Genomic DNA, 6,730 nt, shown 5'->3' on the forward strand with positions numbered 1-6,730 from the left:
TGGTCAATAGGGAAGCAAGTTAGGCAGGACTAGGAGAGAAGGAGGATTCTGGGAAATGTAGAAAAGGGAGGGAGTCACCATGTGATCCCAGGAAGAGAGAATGCATACAGCCAGCATCCTCGGTAAGATAAGGCCCTATAAAAATATATAGATTAGTAGTTATGGTTAATAATTAAGACTGAGCTATCAAATAAGAAATCCTAGTCATTGTCCAGCAGCAATGTAACTAACATAAGACTCTGTGTGTTATTTGGGGGCCCTAAAGTGGCCGCAGAACCCAGGCAGCTGGCGGAAAGAGTTATCATTACATTCCTTCTTGGGCCACCTCTCTCTGTCATTCACCCTCATGCTTTAAAGATGTATTAAAATGTCATTTATAAACACTCACTCAGCCTCATGTTAGCTAGTCCTGAAATTCCTTTCCATATCAAAGCCAAGTGTCCAGCTTTACCCCAGTGGAAGTACCTGAAAGATTAAGGATACCCCCAACCCTGCTGCAGGTGGGGGTGGAAGGTTGCAAACTACTTTGGTTAGTATGTCCAAGAAAGCTTGCATGGCTACCCCAGGGTCTATAGAGTTGTCTTGTACCCCACCACCACCATCTTAGATGGGTATTGGTTACAACAGAGGATATCAATTTCCAGCTGGTTTCAATTACTTACGTGAATTCTCACCTAGTTAAAAGTTAGCAGATTCAAGTTCTGCTCCTATTAGTAGAAAATTGCATTTACATGCATGGCTGTTATGTGGTATGTGTGTGCTTTCTGGCTCATTGGGTACCAGATACAGTCATCGCAAAGATCAGAGCCTGAGAGGATGAGTAAGAACTTCAGAGAGTTAATGACCCTGAGATGATATGCAGATTTTCATGTGGATATGGTCATTAATTTCCCTCTCTGGGGAGAAACAAGAACTTCATGCAATTATTAATCAATCAATAGGTTTTTCGAGAACCAGTTTGGATCTTTATGCTTCTATGACTTGCCTCAACTCACTCAGTCCAGACAAAGCCTCAGTCCTGTAAATGATAGTATCTATCTTCGGAAGACTTCAGCACACATGAAATAGAATGAAAATAAGGCCTTAACAAAGAGTGTGAGTGGGCAGCCTCACTTACTCTCTAACACTGGTGAGATTTCTAGGGACTGTATGAGCCTCCAGGTCTGAGCTCTGCTACACAGGAGAAGACTGTCCTCCACTGCAGCCTAGTTCCCCAACTGCCCAATTCTTGAACTTGCTTACACTTATCCAGCACATTTTACCCTTTCAAGCATGTGTACATGCTATGTAAAGAAGCTTTTTCAGACTGAGAAAGAAGTCTCTGCAGAGACTAGGAGTTGACCCCTCCGAATAGTAGTGATACTATGGAAACCCAGTCAAATAACCCCCCCCCCCACACACACACACACTCACCAAGAGAGTAGAGTCCTTCCACACAGAGCAGAAAGCCCTTCTGTGTTAAATGGTCCCATAATGCCGTGTACTCAACAACAAAGTGGGTGGAGTTTAGCCTACAATTACACATCTGATAAATCAGACCTACTGCTTTCAAAGTCTAGAATCACACGTTGGACACGGATTACAACATTCTCCACAATCCAACATTCCTGAAATGTAGATTTGGACTATAAAATCCAGTCATGGGGAACACTCCAAACTCATGATTAATGGAAAGATTAATAAGGCCACTGCTTAGTGAAGATAATAATGCACAAAACATATAACTATGCAATAAATAAAGTCAGTTCCTTCCAAAGAAAACCATACCGGCATGCACTGAAGTGTGGTTTTCCTCCAGTGTCACAAGGCACCCCAAAACATGAGTATATACAATAATTCCTGGGTAAAGACACAAAGGAGAGAAAAGAGCATGGCAAAACAAATTTTAAAATGCAATGGGGTGTTTGGGACAGCATTTGCTTGTTTTTGTCATGTTGGGGACAGAGCCCACAGCATTGTTCATGTGAGACAGGCGCCCCCTCAGTTACATACCCAGCCCTTTGTAGTCTTTTGAAGGGGATAAGACATTCTTGAGTGAAAATCTTAAGGATTGATGGCTTCCTTCTCTCCTTTATGTCTGTGGGACTTCACACTACCCAGGGATGGCTACTCATTTCCCCAAGTGTACACTTGACACAATCCAGTCATACCGTGGAAGAGGGGATCTTAATTGAAAAAAATGCCTCTATAAGATTGGCCTGTAGGGCTGGAGAGATGGCTCAGAGGTTAAGAGCACTGACTGCTCTTCCAGGGGTCCTGAGTTCAATTCCCAGCAACCACATGGTGGCTCACAACCATCCATTATGAGATCTTGTGCCCTCTTCTGGTGTGCAGATATACATGGAAGCAGAATGTTATATACATAATAAATAAATAAAATCTTTAAAAAAAAAAGTAAGATTGGCCTGTAGGCGTGTCCTTAGGACCTTTTCTTAATATTAAGCTAGGAGGCTCAGCCCACTTGGGGGAAGGGGTGGCCATCCCTGGGTAGATAGATGGTCCTAGGTGATGTAAGAAAGCAAGCTGACCTCCCCATTACTCATCTGTCATGTTGTGGCATGAGGGAGAGAGCTGGCCCTGAGGTCAGAAGGCAGCAGAGCTGCCCCTGTCACCCACCAGCTGCAACACTCCAGCAGGCCCTACACCTCACCCAGGCAGCACAATAGAGCCAATCCTATTGGCAGAGCTGTGGGTGAGCCAGCCCGGTAATGAGCGTGGGAGAGCTGTCCCCATTAGTCATCTGTCATGTGGTGCACAGGCTGGGGGTGGGGGTGGGCGGGCTTCCCCCTCCCATCAACATCTGAGGCAGGTGGGAGAGCTGGCCCTGAGGCCGCAAGAGCTCAAGAGCTGGTCCTGCCTGTCATCAGCAGCTGTACTCAGGAGAGTGTCCCCTATGCCATGCCTGGGTAGCACAGGAAAGCTGACCCTGAGGGGTAGGTGTGGGAGGTCCAACCCGGAGGACATGAAAACAAGAGACCTGGCCCCATCCATCCCTTGCTCACTGCTTCAAGGGGTAAAATCACCAAGGCAGTTCAGGAGTTCTCACCCCGGTGGTGAGGACAGGGGGGGCTGGCAGGCAGACCAACCCTGCAACTACCCAGGCCCAGAACCAGGGTTAGGAATTGGCCCACCCCAACATCCACCTCATCTGTGATCTGCCTGAGCACGTGAAGGGATCAGTCCTGCACACCCGAAGCTGCAGGATTCCCACAACACAGGGCAACAACAGGACAACTAAGAGGAGTCCCAGTGAGGGCCCAGCACTGATAGTGTAACAGAAATAGAGGCCTTGAACCAGACTTCTTTGCAAGGACACTTGCAAGTAAAGATATCTGGATGTAAGGGATTACTTCGTGACTCACTGTGTCATGCTACAGTTTCCATGGCAAAATGGATTTTTTCCTTCTCACTTATTTTCTTTTTTCTCTCTTAAATTTTATTTTATTTTGGTGGGTTGCAGAAGTTGCAATGGCAGAGGGCAGATATGAAGGGACAGGGAAATGAATGGGATGAGAGGCATGAGGTGAAAGCCTCGAAGAACAGATTAAAAGAAGAAAAGGAAAGGAAGGGAGGGAGAGAGGGAGGGAGGGAGGTAGGGAGGGAGGGGGGAAGGATGGCAGAAAGAAAGAAAAAAGAAAGATGAGCAAACCCTAAGAGACAAGCCAATAAGAAGTGTTTCACTATGGCTTCTGCTTCAGTTCCTGCCTTGCTAAGTTCATGTCCCCTGCCTCTGCCCCGACTTTCCACAGTGACGGACTGTGATCTGAGAGTTATAATCTGAAATAAACACGTTCCTCCCTGAGTTCCCCTGCCTCTGCCCCGACTTTCCACAGTGACGGACTGTGACCTGAGAGTTATAAACTGAAATAAACACGTTCCTCCCTGAGTTACTTTTGGCCATGGTGTTTTATCACAGCAATAGAGAACCTAACTAGGAGAGACTTAAAACACTTTCTCCTGGTTACTCCATATGAATAACTACAACAATGAATTTGTTGATAGTAAAGTGTTTGGTGAACTACTGATTTGATATCCCACTAAGCCCTTTTCCGTTATGATAAAGAGAAAAATAAACTTTATACACACTAGCCATGCACCATGTAACAGTAACCTACAGGGACAAAGAGAAGACAGCCAATCACCATTAATTTATTCAAAACACTGCTCAAGTTGTTCCAGAAGCCCAGCTTTCATTCTGGACTGAGTGCTAAGCTTACAAACCCCGGGGAGCCACACTGGCTGGCGTGAGCCCCTGCCCAGGGGATCTCGGGTGTCCAGGTGCTGGCCCTAGACGGACTCAGACTTATTTATTCTCAGCAGCCAGGGGCTAAATTGGGTTGAGCTGCAGAAATGTAGGCTAGAGAGGGAATGTGTAGTTGGTGAAAGCACCGCAAGCTGCCACAAGCTGCTTCTTCAGGGCTGCTGCTTCCTACCAGACCCCTCCTTTCCTCCTTCCCTCCCTCCCTCTCTGCTTCTACAATTCGACAAGTCTGTGACTTCAGGCAGCTCACTAGGTCCTCGCTGAGCCTTAGCTTTTGCTCCTGCAGAATGAGAACTGTTCTATTCTCTCCGCCGTCCCTCCTTCCTCTTTCTTCTTCCACGCCATGGACTACCTCCGTGGTGCTGGTTCCCAGCGAGAAAGCCAAGTCTGGCCTGCTGCCATCCCTTCACCACACCCTGAGATCTTGGCTTCTGCAAGCCGCGGGAGTCCAGACTACTGCAGAGCCCCTGCTGTTGCTCCCATTTCTACCCTGGGCACAGCCTTTATAAAGAAAGGGCCCAATTTAAGAGCAGACGCGAAACCACTCCAGGAGTGGTCTCTGAGACCCTGGCGGGAGTCCAGTTGGCCTCCGAGAGAGAAGGGACACTCTGGGCTCCAGTGGCTGCCTGCGCTGGATTCTCACCTGCCTCCTGGAAAACACAGCTAGCATCCACAGGCGCGACTCTGCTGTCACCTCCAAACCTTGCCGAAGTGACACAGGGAAGGTGCTCCCACCCCAGCCACGAACCCCACTGACCTGTGGTCCATGGCGGAGCCCCAGTGTTGCCAAACCGGTGCATCTCGCACTCTGTTCCCCTCTGGGTGCCCTCCATGGCTAGCGCAGGTGTCCTGGGCCCCTACCCTCCCTCTTTGTGTCACCCAAGGCTGGAAACAACGGGCTCCCTCCCCGAGCGCCGCCGGCGAGGTTCCCACGACACCTGATGCCCGGGGCAGCACTGGGCTAGGCTCACCTGCGGCCCAAGGCGCGCCTAGGGGGCACCTGCGGGAACAGCTGGGACCCGCCGGGAAGAGTCAGGTCCTGCTAGCTCGAAGGGAAACTCCGAGCGCGACGGGCTCCAGCCATCCGCCCTCCTCGGGAGCCCCAGACTCGTGACCCTCCTCCCCCAGGCTCGAGGCTCGGGTTCCCTGCCACGCCCTTTGTGGGGCGGCCTTCCTCTAGACAGGTGGGGAGGGGGGCCGTCTGAAGGAGTGTGGCTGCTGTCTCCTCTCTCCCACACCTCCAGCTGCGGATAACATCCCTATGGGCTGTCTCTGTGAGCTGGAGAGTGACTGGTGAGGTGGATCACGAGGGGACCATTCCAACAGGTGGCATGGAGCTGGAAACGCTGTGTGGACACACTGAGGCTCACCTGCAGTAAGTTCACCTGGCTCCCAGGCCTGCTACACTCACTCAAAAAAATATATATAAGGCGTCCATCCGGAGCCTTGGATCATGGATCAAAGAATGGGAAATGAAGGGCTGTTGACTCTCCTCAAACCAGGGGACAGAAAGAGACCTGAGGAGCCCTGAGGTGCTATGTGAACACAAGCACATCAGGCATGGGTACAAGGCTGAAAGGTTGCTTGGTTATAAAAACATTTGCCTTGCACTCTTGAGGAACTGACTCAATCCTCCCAATCCATGTGGCACCCACAATCCCAGTCCTGGAGGAGATCGAGTTCACTGGCCAGCCTGTCTAGTCCTATTGGTGAGCTCGGGGCCAATTAGAGACCTTTTTCCACTGAATTCTCCAGTGTGACATATCGTAAGCAGTCCTCTGGCCCCCACAGGCATGCATGTGCACCAGCATGGCCACACAGAGCTGCATCTTTACACAAGCTGGCACATGCTCATACATGCATTTTCTGTTTTAGTTTTTATGTGCATTGGTGTTTTGCCTGTATTTATGTCTGTGTGAGCATGTCAGATCTCAGAGTTACAGACAGTTGTGGGCTGCCATGTGGGTGCTGGGAACTGAGCCCTGGGTCCTCTGGAAAAGCAGTCAGTGTTTTCAACTGCTGAGCCATTTCTCCAGCCACCAAACATGCATTTTTCAAAAGTGCCAGACTGGAGAAATGCCTCAGCCATTAGGTGCTGCTTGCTGCTCTAGCAGAGGCCCCAAGTTTGGTTCACAGAATCTATATAGTGGCTTACAACCATTTGCAACTCCAGTTCCAGGATACCAGATGTCCTCTTCTGGCCTCTGAGGACACCGTGTAGACACGTGGGGTGTACATACAAGCATGCAGTCCAAACACTTGTCCACGCAAAATAAAAATACACCCTTAAAGCAAATGCTTGGGAAGAGACTTTAAACTGCAACCCTTTCTTCATGAATTCCTTGGAAACATTTGGCATTGGTTCTACTGCTTACCAAGAATAGCAGGAACTTTAGCTAACTTTAATTACAATCACTCGAGATTTGTTTTAATTTACTATTAAATTATTTTTATTATCTTGGGACATGA

This window comes from Cricetulus griseus (assembly GCF_003668045.3).
Source record: "Cricetulus griseus strain 17A/GY chromosome 1 unlocalized genomic scaffold, alternate assembly CriGri-PICRH-1.0 chr1_0, whole genome shotgun sequence".
Lineage (NCBI taxonomy): Eukaryota > Metazoa > Chordata > Mammalia > Rodentia > Cricetidae > Cricetulus > Cricetulus griseus.